The 11,873-nt window shown below is 42.1% G+C and overlaps 1 pseudogene; it reads right to left on the reverse strand.

The window, feature by feature from the left end:
* Positions 1–1,865: 1,865 nt before the first annotated feature.
* Positions 1,866–2,477, reverse strand: LOC130036113 (protein lin-28 homolog A-like; annotated as a pseudogene).
* Positions 2,478–11,873: the final 9,396 nt, after the last annotated feature.

Here is an 11,873-nt window from a genome sequence, read left to right on the forward strand (position 1 = left end):
GCAGGAGAACACAAGAGAAAGGGTGGCTCAAGACCCCCATTTCAAGAGGGTTCCCCAAGCTTGCTTCACATCCTTTTACCTGGTGCAGAACCTTGTGTCAAAGATGCTTTGGCTATTTTGCTTATACAAAAGTTTTTAAAGAATAAAACCCCAAAATAACATGGAGAAGACCAACACATTATATCTACACAAACTGGGCCACCTAGAAATCACCAAGTTAGCTACTCATAAGTTCTACAAAGCCCAGACAAATACAATAATTAGAAGGGGATGCAAGTTGGGGGAGACAAGAACCCAGGATCAGACACGAATCACTCAATGCGGTCTATGCATTTGCCCCGTTTTCAACACAGTGAGGTAGAAGTTTGCAGGGATCACAGCACGTAAACGAATCCCCCCTTTTCTCCTTTGGCTACCATGACGTGAATCACTGATACCGCAGGGCAGGACACTGGCTCTGGACCCCAAAAAGGAGACATCAGGAAGCCAAAGAGTTAAAGGTTCTGGATTTGGTCCTTGTTTTATATCCATACCTGGGCATCTCAATACACAGATATCCTTTGAAAGCTATCCTTATGAACTCAAACTATGTTTGGGGTTTTTTGGGCAAGCACACATTCACCCTGTTGTGCATGGTAGGCCTAGCCCAATCCAGTGAAAGAGGAATCTGGGATGTCAAGAGTCCTGTGCCCTGGGGTTAGAGGTCTGGGACAGAAATCCTCCATCTCACACACAGACGTCACCTGATCTTAGCTTCCTCTAGGTGCCTTTAGCCTGGCCCAGTTTCTCCTAACCCCTCTCTGCACCACCTTTCCTGTTCAGACCAGATTCCAATCTTGGGGAGGAAATCAAATCACAGGGCAGCCAGGGAAAATCTAGCCCCGCCATGAAAACATTGAAGGTGGAGGGGTTTTAAGACAACATAACAGCAGAAAAGTCAGCTCACAATTGGCCAAAAAAAAAAAATGAGGTAGTTCAATCCACTTCAAATAGTTTTTTTCCCTGCTGATCAAACAACAAAAAGTACTCCTGCTGTGCAGACCCGGAGCTGCTGCTGACTTATCCCTGAGATTGCTCATGAACCTGAGAACACAGTGCAAGAATGAGGGCCTTAGATTAAAATACACAAAAGTACAAAACCAGAATATTTATATTAAGAAAAAAATTAAAATGCACAAGATACGTCATTTGCACACAGCTAATGCTGTTGGCATCCTGGAGAAGGTGGGACCACGGTGCAGCAATCCAAGGCAGCAAATAAATAAAATCATATTGGCTCAAAATGGGGAGGGAGTTTAGGAGCGGATAGATCAGCGCTGTTCCAATCCCCCTTTGGCCTTTCATCACAATCCATGGCTTGGGACAGCTCCCAACATTTTAACCCAACCAAGAGTGTTGGGAAACAAGATGTAGAAAAAGCCTGTCTTAGCCCTGAGATTCCCTCCCATGGAATGCATAAGCTTGTGGGTTGGGCCCATTAATCTGGTCTCTTATCTGATCAATCTTTTCACTCTGGCATGGAAAATAGTTACATAGCCCTCTTTAAAAGGAAAACCACTTCCCTGTCCAGAATGTTTCAAAAGCAAGAGATCCTGGGCATAGAGACTCAGATAAAGCATGCAGAGGGGGTCAGTCCCCAAAGCTCTCAGGTGCATTTAGACAGCATGATTGGAGTTCCTTTGCCTCACCCCCTCACCCCTGCCAAGAGGGAAGAGAGGGTGAAGCTCTGGACCCCGACCTGAGATACATACATGGCAGTCCCAGCTGCCCCCTTCCCATCCTGTCCCCACTTTCTCCTCTCTGCCGGATTGATGCCTGCTCCTAGAAACTTGCTGATCGCAAAAGGATAGCCCCCACCCACTGGCTCAATTCTGGGCCTCAGTCAGCAGGGCAGGGGAATGGATCTCCTCTTCTTCCTCCCGGAAGTAGGTAGGCTTCCCCTGGGAGCTGGGGGCTTGCTGGGCCTTCAGTGGACAGGAGGCCACCATATGGTTGGTGCCCTGGCAGAAGTGGCACTTCTTGGATTGGGGTGGCAGCTTGCATTCTTTGGCATGATGGTCTAGACCGCCACAGTTGTAGTTGTAGTTAGATCTCCGCTTCTGCATGTTCTTCCCTTTGGGCCGCCTCTCACTTCCAATATAGAACACCCCACCAGAACCAGTAACTCGAATAGACTACAGGCCCTTGGCGGACTTCTTGAAGGTGAACTCCACTGCCTCCCCCTTCTTCAGGCTCCGAAAACCCTCCATGTGCAGTTTACTCTGATGCACAAAGACGTCCACCGGGGGATCGTGCGCGACCCCGGCGCGGGTGGTCATGGACAGGAAGCCGAACCCCATGCGCACGTTGAACCACTTACAGATGCCGGCCCGGTGCAGCAGCTGCGGCTCCTTGGCCGGCCGGACGGCGTCCTCCCTCACCTCCTCGGGCGCCTTGGCACAGCCACCTGCAAACTGCTGGTTTGATACAGAGCCCATGGCCCTGGGCCCCAGGTCGGGCGGCTGCTGGCCCCAAAGAAGTCCGGAGGCAAAGGTGGTTCATACGTTTTGATTTTATTATTATTTTGGTTTTGGGGCCACCCCAGGAGATGCTCAGGGTTTATACCTGGCTCTGCACTCAGGAATCACTCCTGGCAGTGATCAGATGACTATATGGGTTGCCAGGGATGGAACAGCGGTCATCCATGTGCAAGGCAAGTGCCCTACCCACTGTACTATCTTTCCAGCCTCCATATATGTTTTTTCAAAGCAATGTAAACATCTTTATTCATTTTATACAATCATATTTATTTCTTCTCTCTCCTTCATGTTTTTTGTCGTGCTGGTGACTGAGAGTTACTTTTTTTTGTTTGTTTTTTGGGTCACACCTGGCAATGCTCAGGGGTCACTCCTGGCTCATGCACTCAGGAATCATTCCTGGCAGTGCTCGGGGGACCATATGGGATGCTGGGAATCAAACCTGTGTCGGCCATGTTGGCTGCATGCAAGACAAACACCCTACCCGCTGTGCTATCGCTCCAGCCCCGATAGTTACTCTTGATTGTGGTATTTACACACTTTAGATGTAGGGTTTGGAGGGTGGAGTTGAAAACTTGAGCTGTGGTGCTTGCACAAACATTTTATTTGTGACACTAGACAGGGATCTCACAGTTAGTTGAGTTCTCACACACTTGTGGTTGCAGTGGGCCAGAGATCACACACCTGTGATCACAAACAACAGTGCCATCAGTGGTCACATTACAAGCAGGCAGGTCATGGAATCAAACTCACAGCCTCATGCTTGCAAGGTTGATGCTTTGTCATGGAACAGTCCCCCAGTAGGAGGAACAATCTTCTGCTGTTCATATTTGTTGGGGTTTTGTTGGGGGGGGGGGAGTGTTTGATAGAACAAGGGTTGGTTTTTATGCCCCATACTATGTCTCCAGCCCTCATTTTTGTTTTTAAGAAGGTAATGATTATTAACAAGTTTATATTTTGGCTATAGAAATGATCCCTGAAAGTATAGGGCTGGAGCGATAGCACAGCGGGTAGGGCGTTCGCCTTACAAGCGACCAACATGGCCGACCCGAGTTCGATTCCTCCGCCCCTCTCGGAGAGCCCGGCAAGCTACCGAGAGTATTCGATATGCCAGACACAGTAACAACAAAGTCTCCAATGGAAACGTTACTAGGCCTGCTCGAGCAAATCGATGATCAACGGGAGGGCCTTTACCTTTTTACCTATATTTTGGCTAGAGATTTACGAAAATTTATTTAGCTAACTCTAAATATAGGCAAACATATGTCATGAGTACACAATGCTATTATTCATCTAAATAAGCTTCTATCATGTATTCTTTTCTGTTATGTTGAGTGATAGTCATGATATTCTACCTACATTCAACAAATTTTAATTTGCCAACGTGAAAACTTAAAATCTGAGTATGTATGTATGTGCCTAAGAAAAGCTCCCTTATTTTGTTCTCATTGTCAAAACTAAGATACTAAGTGAAAATACAAATCTAAACCACCCAAAAATAGAATGTGCACAAATGGTTGCTTTGTTGCGAATTGTAAAATGACATCCAGCAACACTGAGACATTTCTAAACCTACATGTTCCTTGTTTTCACTGGCTTGTCTATGAAGTATCTGAGTTTCAAAATGTTTTCTCTCAGAGATAGACAAATCAGACTATCTTAAACTAAGAAGCTTCTGCACCTCAAAAGACAGTCTACAGAATGGGAAAGGATATTCGCCGAATACACATCCAACAAGGGGTTGATATCAAGGATATACAAAGTACTGGTTGAACTCCACAAGAAGAGAACACACAACCCCATCAAAAAATGGGGAAAAAAACGAAATGAACAGAAACTTTCTCAAAGAACATATCCGAATGGAGGAGCCAGAGTGATAGGACAGCGGTTACGGCATTTGCCTGGCAATGCAGCTGAGCAATGCAGCTGATCCAGGTTCAGTCCCTGGCACCCTATATGACCTCAGAGCCCAGGTGGGAGTGATGTCTGATACCTGGTGTGACAGGGTTGATATCTGAGGTCGGGTAAACCATACACATGGAATTTGATCATGGATGATTATAAGGTTGGGCACCATGAATAACTGTAAATTACAGTACCTCAATAAAAAAATTTTTTTAAAAAATCCGAATGGCAAAAAGGCACATGAGAAAATGCTCTACATCATTAATCATCTGGGAGATGCAGATCAAAACAACAATGAGATATCATCTCACACCACAGAGACTGGCCCACATCCAAATGAACAAAAGCAACCTCCATCACTGCTGGTGGGAATGCCGACTGGCTCAGCCCTTTTGGAAAACAGTATGGACAATTCTCAAAAAATTAGAAAGTGAGCTCCCATTTGACCCAGCAATTCCACTCCTGGGAATATATCCCAGAGAGGCAAAAAAGTATAGTCAAAGTTAACATCTGCACTTGTTTGTTCATTGCAGCACTGTTTACAATAGCTAGAATCTGGAAAAAACCTGAGTACCCGAGAACAGATGACTGGTTAAAGATACTTTGGTGCATCTACACAATGAAGTACTATGTAGCTGTTGGAAAAGATGAAATCATGAAATTTACATGCAAGTGGTACTACATGGAAAGTATCATGCTAAGCAAAATGAGTCAGAAAGAGAGGAGCAGACATAGAGAGATTGCATTCATCTGGGGAACATTAAGTAACAAAATAGGCGACTAATACCCAAGAATAGCCGAGATAAGTACCAGGAGGTTCACTCCATGGCTTGGAGGCCAGCCACACATGCTAGGGGAAAAGGCAGCTCAGACAGAGAAGGGAGCACCAAATAAAAGGTGTTGGGAGGATGCTCCCAAGATGGGAGATGCATGCTGAAAGTAGACTGTAGACCGAACATGATTGCCACTCAATGCCTCTTTTGCAAACCACAGCACCCAAAAGGAGAGAGAGAACAACGGGGAATGCCCTGCCACAGAAGCAGGATGGGAGGGATGGGTACTCTATCATTGTATAACTGAAACCCAAGCACAAAAATTTGTAAGTCTACAACTGTACCTCATGGTGTTTCACTAATAAAAATTTTAAAAAAAGAAAAGCAGAGAAAGAGGGGAAAAAAAGTTTTCACTTACATTCTATTTTTCAGTTCTTAGGTTTAGAGAGTTTAAATTCTTAGTCTCTGAGTCAGATTACCTGAAAGTAGTAATTCAAGACCTATACAAGATTAGTAGAAACTCTATCATTTTTATAGCTGTATGGATATGCAAATTACTGAATTTACTATCCTTGTATTACTATCCTATATTTCCTTATCTGTAAACGAGATAGTCACAGAATTTACCTTCTGACTTAAAGTTCTTGCTAGAATTAAATGAATTAAGACCTGAATAGTGTAAGACCTGGATAGAGTAGGAACTCAATAAATAAAAAATTAAATTTAATTTTTTTATTTGTTTGTTTTATTTGGGGCCATACCGAATAGTGCTCAGAGCTTACACTTGGCTCTGTGCTCAGGGGTCAGTCCTGATAGTGCCAGGGAGCCATATGTGGTACCTGGAACTGATCCTGGGTCGACCACATACAAGCACATACCTTAACCCTTATAACTATCTCTGCAACCCCATTGTCCCCTTATGCTTTCTTTCTTATTTAACCTTTTATTTAAAAAAATCATATTTCCTACTTGAGAGCTTTTGGGGATCAAAAGTATCTTTTTGTCCTAAGAAGACAAAATTTTTTCATTCACTTTTGTGATTAGATGCATTTTTCATTCTCATCCCTCACCCCATAAGTGTGTTCTGTTTTACTTTGATCTATAACTCATACTTCTTGGAAAAAGAAAGGAAAGGAGAAAATGAGAGAAATATTAAGAGAAATGCAAGATGGAAATCTGATGAGAAAATATTTTCAAGGATAATCACTGGAAAAGGTAGATTTAAGTCACTAACTCCTGTCAGTTGACTTTATTTTTGGTATTTTACATTTTGCATCAAGACAAGTCTTTGAAGAGGACTAGAATTCCATAGCTGTTCCTAAGTATAAGGATTTAAATAATAGTTGTTACCATGGTGTTACACTAACAAAAATTTAAAAATAAATAAATAAATCTATTTATTTTTTATTTATCTATTTATTTATTTTTAATAAATAAAACATAGTTGTTTCAGATACTAGAGAATATAGCTCATAAATTAAAGAAGACTTGAAGAATAATCTGCCTTTGTTTCTTGCAGCTTTGAACAAAGTCTGTGTTATAGCATTCCAAAATGGAAATTAGAATCTACAATTTTCAATTATTTCCAATTAAATAGCTATTATTTTTCTGAGATCCCATTTTCTCCTTTTTTCCTCTTTTAGCTCTATAATTTTCTTTCTCATTTACCCCTCTTTTCCTTCTGTTTTCATTTATGCTTTTCTGTAATTCAACAGAGACTAGATTTTGTTGATCATAGATATAAACAATTCTTACAAAGAGAAACAATTCTTACAGAGAGGTCCAGAATAGCTCAATCAGGACCTCCTTGTGACAAGATTCTGACTGCAGTCTATCAGTGTTTTGTTGTTTTGTTCACAAAAATCATCCTCTCTCTTCCACAAGGAAAAAAAATAGAAGCATTTTCACTTTATTTTTCAGAACATGGTCTCAATTCTCAGCGGAAACATATGGCCTCAATGTCTGGTCCCTGCCCTCTCTTCCTTCTGTCCCATCTATGATCAATGTCTTCAGTTTCTAGAGAATTGCCACTTTAAGAACTTCGTATAAGCCTTTATCTTCAACAAGAATGCCCCCGCACCCCACCATGGGGCTGGAGCGAGTACAGCTGGTAGGGTGCTTGTCTTGCACTCAGCAGATCTGGGTTCGATCCCCCACATCTCATTTGGTCGTCCAAGCACTCCCAGTAGTAATTCCTGAGTGCAGAGCCAGGGGTAACCTCTGAGCATTGTTGGGTGTGCCCTAAAGGCAAAAACAAACAACAAATAGAATGTCTTTCCTCAGACATTATCACTTAATTCCAGTTTATCCCAAACTCAGATGATCTGTCATCTCTTCCAGGAAGCTTTTCTTACAGCTCCTAGTCTCACAGATATTTGTCTTCCACGCCCCATGGTACAGTATGCAAACCAGAGCAGGATAGTTAAGGTTAGGACTAGGGTTAAGGTAGCCTACTTTCAAACTATAGTCCATAGTCGCTCACTTATTTTCTTCAAAATTATCTTTAAGGGGCTGGAGCGATAGCACAGCGGGTGGGGCGTTAGCCTTGCACACGGCCAACCCAGGTTCAATTCCCAGCATCCCACATAGTCCCCTGAGCACTGTCAGTGGTGACTCCTGAATGCAGAGCCAGGAGTGACCCCTGAGCATCGCCAGGTGTGACCAAAAAAGAAAAAGAAAAAAAAATCTGCATCGAAGTGACTGAGTTCTAATTACTAACTTGATAAATACAGTATTCCTGAGCGCAGAGCCAGGAGTAACATCACTTGGCCTGCATCCCCCCCCCAAAAAATATATATCTTTAATAAGGACCTCTTCCATCAGACTTCATGCTTATATTTCTATCTCTTTCAGTTTATCATTTGCCCTGTAGCAAAAGTAATCTTTTCAAGATGAACTATTTCACATATACAAAAATCCTGGGGTCAGAGTAAGGTTAAGGCACTTGCCTGCATGCTGTTGACCGTGGGGCAATATCAAGCACCATATATGATCCCCTGAGTTTGTCAGGAGTGATCCCTGAGCACAGAACTAGGGATAAACCCTAAGTACCAACAGGTGTGGCCCCCAAATCATAATAAATATGTAAATAAGAATCACACTGTAGCACTGTCCTCCCATTGTTCACTGAGTTGCTCGAGCGGGCACCAGTAAAGTCTCCATTGTGAGACTTGTATGTAAATAAGAATAATGTATAAAATTCGGTATAACTAGTTGAAATGATCAGCCATATACACACATATACAGTTTAAGAAATAGAATATTGCCAATCTATCAACTTCAATTCCTTTGAAGTTGAATGTTCCTTTGCAAAGATAAAACACTGTAGCACTGTAGCACTGTCCTCCCGTTGCTCATCAATTTGCTCAGGTGGGCACCAGTAATGTCTTTATTGTGAGACTTGTTGTTACTGTTTTTGGCATATCGAATACACCACGGAGAGCTTGCCAGGCTTTGCCATGTGAACTGGATACTCTAGGTAGCTTGCTCTCTGAGAGGGATGGAGGAATCGAACCTGGGTCGGCCACATGCAAGGCAAACACCCTACCCACTGTGCTATTGTCCCAGCCTGCAAAGATAAATTAATAAATAAATTTAAAATAAATAGATTTATTTTAGAGAGACAGAGAGAGAGGGGGAGAGAGAGAATCTAAGTCAAAAACATACCTACCTCCAGCCTCTGATAACCAAAATAATAATAATAATAATAATAGTAACATATTTGCAATTTGTCTAAAATAAATAGATTTGACTGTGAGTATTAGTGCACATGCACAATTTTTTTAATCTAGGGTAAGATTGTTACAGTATTTACGATTGATGTGATGATGAAATCATAGTAGTGATGAAATATTCCATGTCAATGTGTCCAATATGATAGCTACATGTAGTTATTGAGTATTTGGAATATGACTAGTGCAACTGAGAAATTAAATTTTGTTGTTGTTTCTGTTGCTTAGTTTTCAGGGACTATAGCCAAAATCGTATTTTTAACACATTAATGTCACATGGTATTGGGGATTGAGCCCAGGGCCTCACATATGCAACATGTATTTCCTACCTCTTGAGTCAGATCCCCGACCCCAGTAAATTTTGTTTGTTTTGACCACACCCAGTAGTGCTCAGGAGCTACTTGTACCTCATCCTCAGGGGTTAGTCCTAGTGTGCTTCAGGAACTAGTTTGCACCAAGGAGCAAACCTGGACCTCCTACATGCAAAGCATGCACTCCAATCAATTTAGCACCCTTCTGGACCCCAATGAATTTTAAATTGTATTTAATTTTAATTCATACTAATTTAAACAGTGAAAGTGACTTGTGACAACATTTAACAGAGTAGCTTTAGAATATATTATATATATATATACATATATATATATATATACACATAGAACAACGGTAGGGCATTTGCCTTGCATGCAGCCGACCCAACTGACCCGGGTTCAATTCCTCTGTCCCTCTCGGAGAGCCTGGCAAGCTTCCAAGAGTATCTCGCCCACATGGCAAAGCCTAGCAAGCTACCCGTGACGTATTCAATATCCCAAACACAGTAACAAGAAGTCTCAAAATGAAGACGTTATTGGGCCCACTTGAGCAAATCGATGAACAACGGGAGGACAGAGACAGAGACAGTGATATATACACAAACAAGAATAAAGTTACTGGGTCATACTTGACAAAATTTTCCAAAGGGTAATATTAATTTATACGCCCACAAGCAGTATACATAAGAGTTGATAGCAGTACCTCTGAATGTCAAGCCTTTAACTTTTCTGCCTATCTAGATATTGCAGTGCTCAGGGAACCATGTGATTTCAAAGATCAAACTTGAGCTTCATGCACACCAAAAATGCACATTCATCCTTTGAGATATCTCTCCAGTTCACTTTAATATTATTCTTCTTATTGTGGTGCAATGACCTTGGAATCTGGACTCAACGGGACTGGGAACTGAGATCCTCTGCCTGCATCCCCCAGTCTCCAGTGACCCACGGGTCACACCCATAAGCCACACCCTGCCGGCAACAGATAATCTCCTCATTGACCACCCTCCAGAACTCACGGCTGCTCCTCCCAGACAGAAGTATAAAAGAAGTCCCCCATAACCATGCCACCAGACTCTGTGCCAGGCTGTTTCCACTCGGGGAGCCCCAGAGGGGGACGAGCAAGATCCCTTCCCACCCCAAGGGACCCAGCCCCGGCAGCCAACCTCCACTATCCAACTGCCACCAAGCTTCAGCCATTTTGCAGCCGTGCAACATATCATGGGACACTTCCTACCCATTGTCCATAATTATTACACCATGTTTAATGGAGTTCAGACAGTAGGCAACAGATCACAGAGAGAAATATATATATATATATATATATATATATATATATATATGTATATCTTGCAGTGCCCTGCAAACTACTGAGAGTATCCCGCCTGCATGGGCAGAGCCTGGCAAGCTATCCATGTCGTATTTGATATGCCAAAACCAGTAACTATAACAGGTCTCATGCCCCTGACCCTGAAAGAGCCTCCAATTGTTGGGAAAGACGAGTAAGGAGAGGCTGATAAAATCTCAGGGCTGGGATGAATAAAGATGTTACTGGTGCCCACTCAAGTAAATAGACAAACAACGGGATGACAGCGATACAGTGATTGAGGTTCAATGACCATTATGACTGATTCCCAACATCCATCCCATCCCTTTGCATTTAAGAGAAGCAGTGAAGTTTGGGGGATTGGCTGCTGCATTAGGGACGGGCTTTACTGATGTGAAGGTCATTCTACCAATAGATGATAAATAAATGATTCAAATCAATAAATGATTTAAGAAAAGACATATGATAGCATAGCAGGTAGGGCGTTCGCCTTACACGCGGCCAACATGGCCCCGAGTTCAATTCCTCCACCCCTCTCGGAGAGCCCGGTAAGCTACCGAGAGTATTCGATATGCCAGACACAGTAACAACAAAGTCTCCAATGGAGACGTTACTGGGCCCGCTCGAGCAAATCGACGATCAACGGGAGGGCCTTTACCTTTACCTTATATGATCTTATTTCAGACCATAAAATATAGGGAGAAATTTGTTAAATACTCCTGAGAATCTTAATTATCACACTTAGGAAGGACCGAAAATTTAAAAAGCTAGACTTTTTCCCATTGGACTTAAAGAAGGAAGCATGAGGGAAACAAGATTTAAGGATGGTGCTAACACTGTGGGTGCTCAATTCTAATACAATAAAGAAGATGCTTTCTTTTCTTTATACCACTGTGGAAATTATCTGCATTTTAGTTGTTTGTTATCTCTTTCTCCCATTAGAATGTAAGAACCTGTGTGTGTGTGTGTGTGTGTGTATATATATATATATCTACATATAGATACATACGTGTTTATACATTACAGTGTTTCACATATATTTAGTGCTCAATTAATTTTTTAATTAATCAAAAATAGTTTGATGTAAATGTAAATTGGTGGAGCTACTGTAGAAACATAGTGGAAGTTATTCAAAACATTAAAATAGGAAAAAATTCTGAATAGTATGCTGAGTGTAGTCAGAAGGAAAAGGATAGGTACAGAATAATCTTCCTCACGTGTGGGATATAAAGCAACATAGTAAGAAAATAACAAGAGTCAAATGCAACAGAAACTGGGGCTGGAGAGATAGCACAGTGGGTAGGGTGTTT

This window comes from Sorex fumeus, unplaced genomic scaffold (genome assembly GCF_029834395.1).
Source record: "Sorex fumeus unplaced genomic scaffold, SorFum_2.1 ptg000063l, whole genome shotgun sequence".
NCBI classification, from domain to species: domain Eukaryota; kingdom Metazoa; phylum Chordata; class Mammalia; order Eulipotyphla; family Soricidae; genus Sorex; species Sorex fumeus.